Source organism: Mirounga angustirostris, unplaced genomic scaffold (assembly GCF_029215605.1).
Source record: "Mirounga angustirostris isolate CCGP_5_RB_7025 unplaced genomic scaffold, mMirAng1.0.hap1 SCAF_13, whole genome shotgun sequence".
NCBI classification, from domain to species: domain Eukaryota; kingdom Metazoa; phylum Chordata; class Mammalia; order Carnivora; family Phocidae; genus Mirounga; species Mirounga angustirostris.
The window spans coordinates 1619826-1634889 of NW_026991721.1; the positions used below are offsets into that span (position 1 = coordinate 1619826).

The window sequence follows — 15064 nt, forward strand, 5'->3', positions numbered from 1 at the left end:
AATGGGGAGGGGTGCAGGCCCGGGGCAGCCCCAGCCCTGTGCATTCAGAGGGGACAAGGGGCATGGCCGTGGGCAGCCCTGGGGGGACAGAGGCAGGCCCGGCACTAGGGGCCCCAGGCATTCTCCCCCAGGTGGGTGTGGAAAGGGGCGACCTCACCCTCCCGCATTCCTGACCAGATGCACTCCGGTTCCCAAGTAGGCCTCGGGCCCCAGGTCAGAGTGGAAGTGTGCTTGTGACTCATGGCCCAGGTGACAGGAGACCGCAGTCCTCAGGCACTGGCCCCACTGACTTCGGGGGCTCAAAGGATGGCCCACCCTTTCCTGGGGCCCACGTTCCCCGTGTTCCCCAGAGCATCCCTCTGGCTTCTCCCGCCTGCACAGGCCACACCACCATCCCCCCAGCGCCCCGGGAAGCTGGCCCAGGTGAACAGAGCTCCAGCAGAGACAGGTGTTTATAATAAGGGCCGTTTACAGACCTCACTCCACACCTAAGGGACCGGCCCCTTCATCTCACGGGCCGGTGGGCCTGGAGACGGACACGGCAGCCCGTCGCTGAGTGCTGCCCCCGGCCCCGGGGCGCCTCCGGGGGATGGCGGAGGTGCTCGGGAGAGCCGGAGGGCCCCGCGCGAGGCCTGCCGGCCACCTTCCTCCCTGGTGTCCACCCGCCTAATGTGGAACCAGAAATCCTGAGGGCCCCACTCTTGGTCTGGTGGGAGGGGCGGGGGTCCCAGACACGTGAGGACAGAGGGGAGTCTGGCGGGGACCTTGTGGGGGCGGCACAGCGCCCAGAGTCAGGGCAGCCCAGGAAAGGCTCCCGTGGCTTTGCCATCCGGCCTTTGTCAGCTGGCCGGACAAGGGGCCGAGGACCCCAGCCTCATTCCCACAAGCTGCCCCCTCATGCTCCCAGCGTTCACACCCCCAGGGGCAGCGGGCTGTCAGCCTGGGGTCCCCAACCCAGCTGCTGTCTCGCATGGGGACCCCAGCCACAAGCTCCTGGGGGCTGCACTTACAAGCCAGGCACAGACCCAAGGCCAGACACCAGCAGGACATGGCCCCTCACTCGTCCTTCACCTACGTCCCCGCCCGCCTCCCCTTCTCTGCTGCTTCAGTCCAGCCCCCCCACCCCCGCCCCTCCCTGGGGCAGCCAAATTCCGTGGATGAGAGTGGCCAGCCCTCCCTGGCCTGGGCTGCACGGCCCAACCCAACCACATGGCAAGCCCACTCCCCTAGATGATTCTGCAAACGAGTCTCCTAGACCAGGGGTCAGGGGCAGGGGCTCAGGGAGGCCCAGGGGTGTCGTCCCTGAGCCAGTTAGTGCGGCAGGACAGAGCTGAGGGAGACTCGGTGTTGTCTGGCTTCTCTCCCATTGCTGAGAACTCCCGCGGCCACCCCCACCCTCCCACCCCTCCCTGCAGGGGCCCTGGCCCCACAGACCCCTCCCTGGGCCTCACCCCATGTCTCCCTCCCTCTGTCACCCCACCCCACAGGCCCCTCCCCGTGTCATATGCCCTTCCCTGCCCACCCCTCCCCATCCACCCCCACCCACCCCCACCCCCATGATTCGTCCTCGGCCATAGGCCATAACAGCTTCCTGTCTCATGTGCACCCCCAGGTCCCCTCCCCTTCTGTGTGCCTCACCTCACCTCATCCCTGTGCCCCTCCCCGCCCTGTGACTCCCCCTCTGTCCCTGCGCCCCTCCCCACCACGTACCTCTCCCCACCTTTCGCCCTTCCCACTCTTTGTGGCCCCCCACCCCGTTCCCGTATGCCTTTTTCATGTTCCCTATCCCATGCCTCCCCCCCATGCCCATCTCCCCCACCCCCAGGCAAACAGCTCGGATTCCAGAGTCCCTGAGACAAATTGCTGTAACTGTGTTTATTGATGAGTCCAAGGCTTCTGGTGAAGCCCTGGTGGGGAGGGGCACAGAGTGAGCGGCTGTACAATGGAATTGCTTCAAGGTCTGCTCGGTGTTAGGAGCTTCCAGACTAGGCAAGGGGGGGTTGGGGCCTCACACGCTCGGCCGCACCTGGGCACCCCCAGAGGTGGACGGCAGGCGGGCGCCGCAGAGGCCAGGCACACTCAGCAGTTCACTTGCACACTCGCCCGGGGACTCGAGGCCAGTTCCACGACTCCAAACCAGTGCAAACGACTTAGTGCAAATTGAATTCAGGAGGGACGGGGAAACAGAGTCATGGCGGCTTTGAGTGTCCCGGGCAAAAAGGAAAGCAAAGAAAGGAAATGAGAGAACAGAGAAAAGGAAGAAGAGAAGAAGGGTGAGGGGTGTGGGGGCGTGGCGGCTGGTGGTCGCCTGGCCACGGCAGGGTGGCCACGGAGGTGAAGTTGCCAGGCGGGGGGGTGACGGACGCCACGGGGGCTGCTCATTGCTGACGGTGGTGCTGTCAGGCTGATCTCGTTCCTTTAGCTTAACCTGTAGAGAGCGAGCGACAAGACACATGAGTGGGGCCGGGCAGGGCGGCCGGGGAAGCTTCCGGAACAAGGGCGCCCGCACTCACCTTCCAGAGCCGATTCCTGAGTCAAGTAGTGTAGTGGTTCCAGAATGCAGCATATTCTTGAGTCAGAGCTAGAGGGACTTGAAGAAGTCCCGGTTCCAAGGCCCAGGCATGAGCTGGGTAGCACCATTTCTGCGGGCGGGGAGAGAGTCAGTGCCCGGCACTGGGGCGCAGGCCCGCTCCCCGGGGTGGCCGGGGGCTCCTCACCTTGTCATTTGGAGGGTTCTAGAGGTCCAGAGAGCAGCAGTGTGTTGACTCCTTCAGGAAGGCAAAGGAACGAGACCCGTAGGTGTTCTGACTCCCCGCGGTGCCAGCCTGGAATGTTCTACGGAAGAAAGAGTGCTCGTGAGTGCTTTGCGGGGCGGTTGGCCTGGAGGGGCCGTGCTTCACACCTGCACTTACCAGGAAGGCCGGACGGCAGCACGTCCATCCTCACCGTCACACCGGACCATGTCATACCCCTCCGAGCGCAGCCTCGCGCCCGGCCTTCGGTGGCTGGAGGGCACGTCACCCATACTGGAGACCTGGCTGTGGGGGTGGAGAAGGCGGTTGAGTGGGCGCAGAGAGCTGGGGGCGGGGTGGGGTCGGGCACGCCGCCAGCAGGCTGGGCACTCACCCCTGTCTCCAGTCTGAGCCTGGAGGCACCGATCGCTGCTCCGTCGTTGCCCGCAGGGGCCCGCCTTGGCCTCGGGCTCCGGAGGCCAGTGCCTCCCCTGGCTCGCCGCCAGGCTCCCGCTCTTCACCCCTGCCTGCGCCCCGACCCCCCACCAGAGCTCCCATTCACTCCGCCCCAACCTCCTCGCCTAGTCCGGCCTCACCAGTGCCCTTGACTCCCCTGGACGCTGTCCTGTCTGCCATGCCAGCCCCAGGGCTGAGCGGTGAGGGCGTAGGGTGTCTGTCACCAGGTACACCCTGGGCCCTCTCCCCGCCAGCGTCTGGGGTGCAGTGCCACGTGGGAACGACCGTCCGCAGGCCGGGCCCCCAGCAGCCTCCTTGCTGCAGAAATCTCTCTGGAGCCCATACCTGCAGCCGCCGCTCCCTCCGGGTGACGTCCTTCTGCGGGTCACCCCGCGCACTGCTCCTTCTCTCCCGCTCACCAGCCCTCGAGGCTCCGACTCGGGCCTTGGGAGGCCCATGCTGGAGCCGCTCCTGTACCTTCTACTAAATGAATTTCGGTGGGTGAGATGTAGTGACGGCTGGGGACCCTGCTGCACCCTGAGTCCCCACCTCTCCTGTCCGACCCAGGCCTGGTGCCCCCCACAAGCTGGATCCCCTCAGCCACCTGTCACCTCCCGCGCTGGCAGCCCTGCCTCATCTCCCGCCCGCTCTCCTGAAATGCTCGTTCTGCCTGGGAAGGGCACACGGCCCCCCCAGCCTGCACAGTCTCAGCTCCCCCTGAGACAATGTCACCTGTCCTGACCGCCCTCCTTCGTCCTGCCGCTCTGCCAGGAGGTCAGCCACCTCTCCTTGCTGCTCCTTGCTCCCTGCAACCTCCTTCTTGCAGGAGGCCAGCAAAGCAAGGCCCAGGGAGGGGAGGGGACTCACCTGGCCAACAGACCGCTGTCCTCACTTACCCACGGCTGCCAGCAACAGCCCAACTGCCCCAGGTCCTGGGCGAACCCCTCACCAGCTCCCCTTGTCCACCAGCCGCCACGACCTGAAACCAAAACTGACCGGGATGAATGTCTGGCTCCCCACTCTTCCCTCTACACCCCCAGCTTGGGCCCGCCGCATGCCATGCCGATGTCACCCAGACTCCAAGACACCTGGGACCCCACGCCACACTCCCGCCAGGTGCCCACCAGCCCTGCCCAAGCCAGCCCCTCAACTCTCGGCCACTCCTGCCAGACTCCAGATTTCCAAGGTGATCCTTGGCCCACTCAAGCTTCCCTACACCCTGTCCCCATCTTCCCCTGGTTGCCCCCAGTACCCCACGCTTCCCTGGTTACCCCTCGGCACCCCTGCTTCCCCAGTTTCCCCCGAACCCCCCCATCCCACCCCACCCACCACCCCCTCCCACACCCTGCTCTCCGGCCCTAGCCCGGGCTTTTTCTAACTGGGGTGGCCCCGCCCAGAATTCCCGCCCCTGCCCTGCCAGCCAATCAGAATGGGGACCGTGTTCGGGGCCACCGCAAGGCCCACCTCCGCCCCAGACCGGTCCAGCGCACGTTCCTCACCCGTCCCAGAATTCTCCAAAGACGGCATTCTCCACACCCCTGCACTGGTATCCCGTAGACAGGGCCTGGCATTGTCCCCAAATGTCCCCCTCCCCTCGGGTCGGAGCAGCCGGGTCCCCTCGGGGCAGACCATGCACACTGCTGCCCGTCCAGCCCGAGCGCGGCGAGTGCACTCTGCTCCTGATGGGCGTTCTGGCCACAGGCTCCGGGGGCTTGCGCAGGACTCGGGGCCCCCCTCTGCCGCCACCGTGGCTGAGACCCCACACTCACCCTAGGGCCCCAGAAGTCCACGGGGAGCAGTCACATGGGGGTGAGCGTAGGGGATGAGGGCTCAGTTTGGGCCACGGGAAGCACCCAGGGGTCTCGGTAGGTCAGGGTGAGTGACGGATCCCGGCTCCCGCACCGTCCAGTTGACAGTGGCTGTTGGGGCCAGAGCGGCTTCCACAGGGCAGGCTTCCCGCTGCGGTGGGGGGCGTGCTCCAGGTCCCCTGACTGCTGCGTTCCCGTCACCCGGACAAGGCGCACCCGCCAGGTTCCAGGGCTCGCGGGCGCGCTCTGGTGACTAGCGCCCCGCGCCCCCGCCTGCTGGGGCACTGCCGGCTCAGGAACCGAACAAAGACCCGAGAGCTTCAAGATACCCAAGCCGTAGCCTTGGCCAATCTGTCCCTGGAGCGACCACCTCGGCCTTACTGGGGGTTATCGGGGCCCGCGGTCCACAGTGTTCGCCCACCAAGGCTAGGGTGCTGGCACCACGGGCAGAGCCCGCGGAGGCGAGGGAGCTGGAATCAGCACACCTCAGAGAGGTCCGCAGGTAGATCTGCTCCTTGGACCCCACCAGAGTGCCAGGTGCCACCCACCACCCAATGCCCCAGGCTTTCTCATGGCAGAACCCCCAGATTTACTGTGGGAAAAGCCCAGACCTCGCCATTGGCGGACTCGTAAGTTAGGACGGTGCAGACCGCCACTTTCCGCCTTAGGTGGACCCCAGGCTCGACTGTGCCGGGCGGTCCGCACTGCCACCTCGCGGCCGTTGCGGTAGACACACCACAACCGGCTCGGCACCGTGCAGGGGCGTGCGGTGGGACTCTGGGGCTTGGCTCAAGGCGCGGCAAGAGGCCCCGAAATCCTCCTGCGCTCGGCAGGGCAGCGCCCGGGACGCTGCGCTGCCGGAGGCACCTGTGGGATCTCCCTCTGAAGCCGACACCGCGCTGTCTCCGGCGTGGGGATCCCTCGCCGGCCCCAAGTATACCCTCTCGTCTCCCCAGCTTCAACCACGCAGGCGGGGGTGACTCAGATGGGGTGGCTCCGACAAGCACCTCGTCTCTGCGATGACCCTCAGGGACCGCTGCGGCTGCGGTATCAGGCCTGAGCGGACCCGGGCCGCCGTGCGGGCGGACCCCAGCCTCACTTTGGGCAGTGATGTGTGAGTCGGTGCCGCCACCTCGCGGCCCCCGCTGTCTCCAACACCCCCAGCTGACTCGGCACCATTCAGGGAGTGCAACCAGCTTGGTGGTTGGCACCCGATGCAAGGGGGAGAGCCCCGAAATCCACCTGCGCTCGGCAAGGCAGCACCTGGGACCCTGTGCCCAGGACCTGTGGGAAGGGTCTCCCTCTGAAGCCGACATGGCGGTATCTCCGGGATGGGGATCCCTCACTGCACCCAAGTATTCCCTTTCATCTCCCCAACTTCAACCACGTGGGCGGGGGTGACTCAGGTGGGGTGGCTCGGTCGAGCTCCCCGTCTTCGCGATGACCCTCGGGGACCACTGCGGCTGCGGTATCAGGCCTGGGCGGACCCGGGCCGCCGTGTGGGCGGACCCCAGCCTCACTTTGGGCAGTGATGTGTGAGTCGGTGCCGCCACCTCGCGGCCCCCTCTGTCTCCAACACTCCCAACTGACTCGGCACAGCCAGAGTGCAACCAGCTTGCAGGTCAGCACCCCATATGAGGAGGGACCCACAAATCCTCCCGCACCTGGGCCCCAGGACCCCACACTGCCTCAGGTCTAGTGTGATCTGTTTCCCTCTAGCATCTGGGCTCCCTGTCACCCCAGGACACCGGGCCCCCTACATTCCTAAGTATCCCCTCTCTGGAGAGGTGGCATCAGGATCCTAGGGTGCAGTGGGGATTCCACTCTTAGCAGCACGTGGACTCCAGTGCAGACCCAGTGCACGCCGGTCGGGAAACGCGGCTCCACGAGCCCACTGTGATCCCAGAGTGCGACGTGGGAACTGGACCCTTGGCTACAGAGCATGCTTGCCACATAAGATCCCCGCCTTTTAATGACCCCCCCAGGATGCTGGGGTGTCTCCTGCACCCCACATTGGTCGCTGTGCTCGGGTGCCTGGGCGACCATTAGGACCTTCCGCAGCAGGACCGGGAGGCAGCTGCACGCCCAGGTCATTAGCATCTGAACACCTGAATTGAATGGAGATGTTAATGCCTGTTGGCCTGGGGTCTGCGGGGCTCCGAGTGTTCCCTTGCCTGCAGATGCCAGCTCGGTTAAAAAGCCGAGTTTGGGGGCTGTCTTTGGTGGTGTCAGGGTGCTGGGTCCAGTGTGCATAGTTCCAGGTTGGGTGGCAGGTGCTGTCATTGTCATGCCTGGGAGATGTGACACGAGTCCCACTCGATGGCGCTGATGGCTTTGAGGGGACCTGTGTCTGAGGGGCTACGGATGATGTGCCCTGACCTCATCCCTGGGGGGGCTCAGACAAGCACCCCTTCTCCCTGATGACCCTCATGGACCACTGCGGAATCAAGCCTGGGCGGACCCGGGTCATATCGCGGGTGGACCTCAGCCTCAGCCGTGACACCCCTAATGTGTGAGTCGGTGCCGCCACCTCGCGGCCCCCGCCGTCCCCAGCACCCCCAAGCAAACTCGGCACCATTCAGGGAGTGCAGTCAGCTTGGTGGTTGGCACCCGATGCAAGGGGGAGAACCCCCAAATCCACCTGCGCTCGGCAAGCCAGCGCCCAGGACCCTGTCCTGCCCAAGGCACCTGTGGGGTCTCCCTCTGAAGCCGACACCGTGCTGTCTCCGGCGTGGGGATCCCTCGCCGCCTCCGAGGATACCCTCTCATCTCCCAACTTCTTTTCAGCCTAGGGTGACTCATATGGTTGTTGGCCCGGGGTGGCTCCGACCCGTTCCCATCTCCCTGATGACCCCCGTGGACCACTGCGGACCCGGGACACGGCGCAAGGGGACCCCAGCGTCAGGCGCCTCGGGCGGTGATGTGTGAGTCAGCGGTGCCACCTCGCGGTCGCTTCTGCTACCCACAACCGACTCAGTACCAGTCAGGGGATGTGACGGGCTACGGGGCTCAGCCCAAGAACAAGGAGGAAGACCCAAGTATCCTGCGCTCAGCAACGCAGCCCCCGGGACCCCTGTGTGGCCGGAGGCCCCAAGAGAACTGTTTCCCTTTGAGCCTGGGCTCCTGTCCCTGCACTTCAGTTTCCTGGGCTCCCAGTCATGTCCACCCCAGAGCAGGGGACCCTGTGCCTCCAAGCAGTTGCTGTCACCTTCCCTTTGGCCCAGATGACACGGGAGCCAGGTCAGTGGTGCTGTCCCTGCGGGGGCGCTCCCCGCAGCACATGGACTGTTGGGCAGCCCTAGGGTGCAGCCATCATGGTAGGTCCTCTGAGCACTTGCCCCCCACAGTGCCGGGGTCCGGAGGCCCTGCGGGTATGGACTGCACTCTCCTGGGGTCCGTAGGCACCTGATTCGTCCACTGGTTCCCCTGGGGAGTATTTGGAGGTATTTGCTGAGGCCTCAGGCTGTTGGCTTCTTGATGGTGCATTTGCATTTCAATAGAATGCTTGGGTGGGGAGGCTGGATATGGCTTCCGGCCTAGGTAGCCAGAGGGGACTCCCCAGTAGAGGACTCCTCGTCAGGGCTCTGCACAGTGGGCTGAGCTTTGGGGTCCCAGCGCTTTGGGGACCCCTGGGGCCAGGTCTGACCCAGGTTGTCTAGAGTGACAGTGGGTGGCTGGGTGCTGTGACAGATGCTGGCCAGAGCCCCACCTCAGGGGCCCAGAGTCCACAGACATGGCCAGGCCAGCAGGTGGACTGCCCTGGACAGACTCTCTCCTCCTACCCCCGACTCCCTTGCCAACCACCCTAGCCCTTCTGCACTGTGGGCATCTCCACCCTGCTAGGCTTGATGGCATCCACGGCTGCCTCTGTGTCCCTCACCACGGCCTCCCGGGGAGCAAGCTGGGAGGAGGAGCCCTCCTGCACAGAGCAAGGCCACCTCCCAGGCCTCTGCTAGCTGGGGCCCATGCGCGAGCTCAGCCCTCACCACGGCACTGGGCTTTCTAGGGCTACTTCCTGACACCTACACCCCAGGCTGGTTCAGTCCAGTCGCCAAGCCCGCAAAAAAACAGTAGGCGCCGATATCCCAGGCACTGCACGTGTGTGCGTCCCGGTGGACCAAGCGTGTGCTCCCTCAGCAGCAAGACAGGTGCGCGCAAATGGACCGTCCACCCAGCGGGCAGGGTTAAGTCCAAGGGCAAGTCCCCATGGGAAGGGTTGCTGGCATTCAAGAGCTGTAGGGAAGTGCTAGTTGCTGACATTGGGGCATCACCCTGTGGTCCCCTGCAGGCTCAGGGGTGGGTGATGAGGGACCCTGACACAAGCCACTGGACGGGGTGTTGGATAGAGTGCCCTGGGGGTGAGCAGAGCACACAGGGGCATCTTTTTTTTTTTTTTTTTTAAGATTTTATTTATTTGAGAGAGAGAGAGAGCACAGAGGGAGAGGGAGAAGCCGACTGCCCGCTGAGCAGGGAGCCCGACGTGGGCTCAATCCCAGGACCCTGGGATCATGACCTGAGCTGAAGGCAGATGCTTCCACCCAGGCGCCCAAACAGGGATCACCTTTGAAGGTGATGCTTGGCAGGCAGAGGGGAGGCAATGTGGCCCAGCTAGCAGACTTCCCAGATGAGCTGGGAATGGCTCCCTGGAGCCCTGAGCAAGGGGCCTGGGACTCCACTGAAGCTCAGTAGGAAACAAGGCCATGACCCCACGGCCTGCCCTGGACCCCAGAAGTGTCAGAGTTGAGCTACCTGGAAGCAAACAGGCAGAAGGCCCTGCCCCGAGCCGGGAGAGGTCAACGGTAAGAGTTTAAGGAGCAGCACCGAGTCGGGAGGGGAGGCAGAAGCGTGCAGGGTGGGGAGAACCAGGCATGGCGTGGAGAGGAACGGGGGTGTTGCAAGATGGTGCCGTGACCTCCCGTCGCATGCTGTGGGACATTCTAGGCCACGGGGCTATGGAGGGTGGCAGGGCCGCAGTGGGAACCGTGCTCCTCCCGCCACAGCCAGTTGCTCCCCTGACCCCGCCCAGCAAACCCGAGGACTAACGGACTAGCCCCTCGAGTGTTGGCTGGTAGCTTCGCATGCGCCCCTGGCTCCGCGGGCCCTGAGCCCACCTGCCGTTTTCCCCCACCTTGCCTCCCTCTGGGTTCCTTTCTCAGAAAAGTCTCTCCTCAGGGCGCCCAGCTGGCTCAGTTGGTAAAACACGTGACTCTGGATCTTAGCATTGTGGGTTTGAGCCCCACGCTGGGTGCAGTGATTACTTAAAAAAATAAAATCTTAGAAAAAAAGTCTCTCCTGGCCTCATCACCTTGGATGCTTACTACCAGCCTCCACCCTGGGGTACCAGCCTTCCCCCTGGGGTACCAGCCTCCTTCCTGGGTACCAGCCTCCTATTGAGATACCAGCCACCCTTTGGGTCCCAGCCTCCCACCAGCCTCCCTCTGGGGTCCCAGCCTCCCTCCTGGGTACCAGCCTCCCACCAGCCTCCCTCCCGGGTCCCAGCCTCAATCTGGGGTACTAGCCTGTCTCCCGGGTGCTAACCTCCCAGACACATGCATTTATTTCCATAAATATGTTCGAAGACCGCCTCGACCCCTGGCTCCTGCCTTCTTCTGCTCCTGCTTATAAACCTTCTCTCCTCTCCCTGGGCTGCCACCTGGACACTCCCTGGTCCCTGGTCCCCGTACACCCACCGCGGTCCCTCCCCATGCTGCCCTCCTGCAACAGGCCTGCATTCAGAGCGCGTTGGTGCTGAGCGATTCGCAGTGGGGGTGAGGGGCAGATGTGTGTTGGGTGGGCCCCAGAGACATTTGTTCTAGCCCCTGTGCCGCAGACTGTCAGCTGTCCCCCTCTCTTCTTCCCTCCTTATAGACCAATAGGGTCTTCCCTTAGAAGCTTCTAGATGCTAATTGCTACATTGTTACATTTATTGGCCTCCCTCGCAGCTAGGTGTGGCCATGTGACTGATTCCTGAGCAGGTCACCTGTCCCGAGGCGTGCACCTCTGCGTCCTCTTGCCACTGGGGGGGCAGGGGGTGGGGTGGGGAGGGGGGTGTGCACGGATGGTGCGGGCTGGGGCGGCCAGCCTGGGTCTGTGCGAGTTCCCTGGAGCTGCCGGGATGGATTCGAACAGCCGGGAGTGACTCCCTCACTCAGCTCTGGAGGCCGGAAGCCAGAAATCAGGCTGTCCGTGGGGATGGTTCCTCTGGAGGTTCTCCCAGCGGCTGGTGATGGCGAGTCCTCACATCCCTGGGCCTGTGGACACTCCCTTCTGTCTTCCTGGGTGTCTGGGTCTTTTCCCCGTGTCACTCCCCTTCTTGGAAGGACACGGCCACCTTGGATAAGGGCCCTCCTTATGCCACTAGGACCTCATCAATGATCCCTTATGACCCCATCCCCAAATGCGGTCCCATTCTGAGGTCCTGAGGGTTAGGACTCCAACATATGAATTTAGGGGGGACACAAGTCAGCCCAAGACAGACCCCAAGATGGAAGCTCTGTGTGGGGGTGCAGAGCAGTGAGACAGGAGGCTGGGCAGTGATGCTCGCAGCCTTACAACAGGGGAGAGTCAACCCCGCCTGCCCGGGGCCCCGTGTGCCGTCTCCCTGTTGCCGTGGGGGGACCTCGTCTGAGCTGATGAGACAGCGGGGGCCCCCAGAGCTGGCTGTGGGATCAAGAGGGGTGCCTGCCGAGAGGGGCCATGGGCGATGTGTCCAGGTGGGGCTGCCTGGTGGGGCCTTCTGAGGCCTGCAGGCAGGAGGACGGGCCGAGCTAAGACGGAGGCAGCCCCCCAGCTCGACTGAGGCCCGTCCATCCTAGCAGGCTGTGGCTGTGTGCACAGAAAAAGTCACTTGTTCTCACTCTTGCTAGGATGGCCCAAACTGGGTGGGCTAGCTCAGCTGACGGGCGTCTGTCCCACGGAGGGGGTGGCCTGGTCAGGTTTTGGGCGGGTCCCTGGACAGTCGCTCGGGGTCCCTCTCTAGGCAGCCAGGCAGCCCCCACGGTCCTGTTCTTCCTCCCACCGTGAGCAGCCCAGAGACCCTGCAGGACTCAGCTGCAAGTGGCAGTAACTCGGACTTCATGGCAGACAGACCGCTCCTGTCCCAACGGTCCCAGCAGAGGCCCTGGAGACGGATCTCGTGGCCTGGCTCAGATGCCCGTCCTACATCCATCCCTGTGGCTCCCTGGCTCGAGCACGGCCAGGCTCCGGAAGTGGGAGCCCGGAAACGTCCGTGTTCCAGCCGCAGCCATGGTTTGGTGGTGCGGCCGAGCTGACTGGAGCTCGCAGTCAGGATCCGCAGATGAGGGAAGCTGCGCCGTGTTTACATTCGGAAGGCTCATGCAGGCTGTCGCCAACCTGTCACTACCGCTCAGCCTACTGGCACCTGGGCCTCTGCCCCCAGGTCCCTCCAGGCCCCCCTTCCGGTCCCGGGAGTCCGCGGCCACGTGTGAGGGGCTCCAGCGCATCCCAGGCGCCCTCAGTCCTCAGCTCCAAGGGGCCCGTTTGCTTCCCGTGGCTCCTGCCACGACAGGTTATCACAAACTGGGGCATCGAGTCAGTGCGAAGGGATTGTCTCCTGGTTGTTCAGGCCAGAGTCTGAAATCAGGGTGTCACAGGGACGCGCTCCCTCCGGAGGCTCCAGGGGAGGGTCCTTCCACCTCCTCCAGCTGCCGGGGTCCCAGGCGTGCCCCCAGCTCTGCCTCTGTGGTCATGTGGCCCCTCTGTGTCCGTGGGTCTGTGTGCACATTTCCTCTTCTCTCATAAGGACGCGGTCATTGGGTCAGGGCCGTCCCCTCCAGCACGGCCCTCCCTGCAAGAGCCCTTTGTCCAAAGCAAGTCACGTTCATAGGTTCTGGGTGGACGTGAATTTGTTGGTGGCTGGGGGGACTCTTTAATCCATTCAATGCGGCAGGAGACGGGGTAACCTCCAGATTGTCCACGGGGCTGTGTGTGTCCTCATGGCATCTGGAGGCTCTTGCCCTCTCCCACTTCTTGTCTTCTTGTCTGTCTGTCCCGAGTGCCCGTCCCATCCCAGCACAGGGGCCAATCCCCTAGAATCCCCTTGTTTGTCTGTGGGGTGGTTCTGTTTTCTGACCAGATCTTTCCCTTATCCAAAGGGAAAACAGGGATCCGACGCTCCATGGGATCCAAACAGGGATACGACGAGATACTCAGTCCCAAGAGGGGATGGCGTGGAGAGGCAGCCTTGAACTGGCACCCTGCCTGTGACTCAGCAGCACCCACTGCTCTGACTGGGGTGCACCGTTGGCCCAGCAACCCCGGCCCGGCCCCCGTCCTGCCCATGCCCGTGTGTGGCCCACTGCTCCCCGGGCCCTGGCCCAGCCCCGCCCCGGAATCTGGGGGTGCTCTGACCAGGAAGGTGTGCCGGCGTGTGGCCGCGAGACCTCGCAAGCTCGCGTCAGGAAGCCTCCCGGTTTCTGTGCCTGAGAGGCCAGCTGCCATTGAGCAAGAGACCTGAGGCCCCTGGGCCCCTGGGAGGAAAGCCCATGCTGGCCTGCCCTGCAGAGAGGCCCCAGAGCGAGCGCCATCCCTCCTTCCGTGACCCCCAGGCACGCTCCTCCTCCAGAAGGTCCTCTTGGAGTCCGCCAGGGAACACCATGCAAGCTGGTGCTAACCAAACTCGCAGTTGGTCTGTGGGCTGTTGGTGGGGGTGCCCCACAGTCGCTTGTCCCGCCTGCAAGCAGGGGACCAGGCCCGCTCCCCCCACACGTACGCAGTCCACCAGTCAGGCCCGCCCCAGTGCAAGCCCTTCTCTGGGCCTCCTCCCCCACCTCCTGGTGCAGGCAGCCCCCTCCCCGGTGCCTGACCTCCACCCACAGTCTCAGTGAGGGACTATAAACTCCGGTGGGCCAGACCAAGGAAGGACGGAGAGCCGCCCACCCAGCCACTGCCCACAGGCTGGAGCAGCCCACGCCCGCCTCGCTCCGTACCAGACCCCTACGGGGGTGGTGGGAAGAGAGAGGGCCGAGGGGGGCGATGGCCCGGCCTCAGTCTGGGGCTGACACGTCCACGGGGACAGGCACCGGGAAGCATGGGTGTCACGGGTGTCTGTGAGCCAGGTTGCAGGATGCGGAGGGACCCCTGAACGCCAGGGCTGAGCAGCACCGAGTCCCTGCCGGGGGCCACCTTGCTCTCTGCTTGGTGAGGAAGGAGTGCTTGACCAGAGTGGGTCTTGAGCCCTTGGCCAAGGCCATTGCAGAGATGGGAGGCTTGTTGAATGAACGAATGGTGGACGGACGGACGGACGGACGTGCAAGGGGAGGACAGGGATGTGTCCCAAAGCTTACAGGAGACAGATGATGCTTTCCCGGGTCAGCATCCAAGAGGGACGAAGGACCTTCCGGCTACAGCACAGTGATGACTCCTGGCCTCTCCAAGAGTCATCTGGAAGTTAATCCCTCAGAAAACAAATATTTCAGACATCTCAACACAGGCCCTCTGAGTGGGAACCTGAGGGGCCTGGACGCTCTCCCGCACCCCCAGATGCAAGCCCACCAAAGCCTCACAGCCACGTCCGTGGGGGACGCAGACCTCAGCCAGGAAAATGTCAGAGCAGCCGGCCACCTGCCTGGGCCCCCACTCCTGGGCCCTTGTCCATCGTCCTTGGCAGCTCCCACATGGACAGGACATTCCTGAAAGCTGGGACTACGTGTCAGCAGTCTGGAGCTAGAAAGGCCAGGGAAGGTCCATGGTCATCTCGTAGCTGGGAGTCACTTCTGTCCCTCCTCCCCCCCACCCTCCTTGCCCTCTGAGGCTGACCCAGGAATCAGGGCCCTTGCCCTGGTTCCCTTCCCAAAATATATGCCAGGGCCTGACTTGCAAGCTGCCCTTGGAACCCCCAGGCCCCCTCAGAGTTGGTTGCAGGATGCGGAGGGACCCCTGAACGCCTCTTTCCTCCCCTCCACACTTGGCACCTAGTGGCCAGCGCCTGAGTCTTTTCTCCCACTCACACTGCAAACTCCCTGAGGACAGACTCAGGGATGGAGGGTTCCCCATGGGCAGAGCCAGGCCCCTCTGGAACTTGAAGCCTGTGGAAGCCCCCACCGCAGT

The 15064-nt window shown here is 64.0% G+C and overlaps 1 long non-coding RNA gene across 1 annotated transcript; it reads right to left on the bottom strand.

Annotated features, from left to right (window-relative positions):
- Positions 1 to 1860: 1860 nt before the first annotated feature.
- On the bottom strand, positions 1861 to 4511 carry LOC123856839 (uncharacterized). Its single transcript, XR_006793758.2, has 5 exons — positions 3127 to 4511; positions 2913 to 3038; positions 2718 to 2835; positions 2514 to 2642; positions 1861 to 2428 (listed from the first exon to the last, which is right to left on the bottom strand). It is a non-coding gene; the product is annotated as an uncharacterized LOC123856839 (long non-coding RNA).
- Positions 4512 to 15064: the final 10553 nt, after the last annotated feature.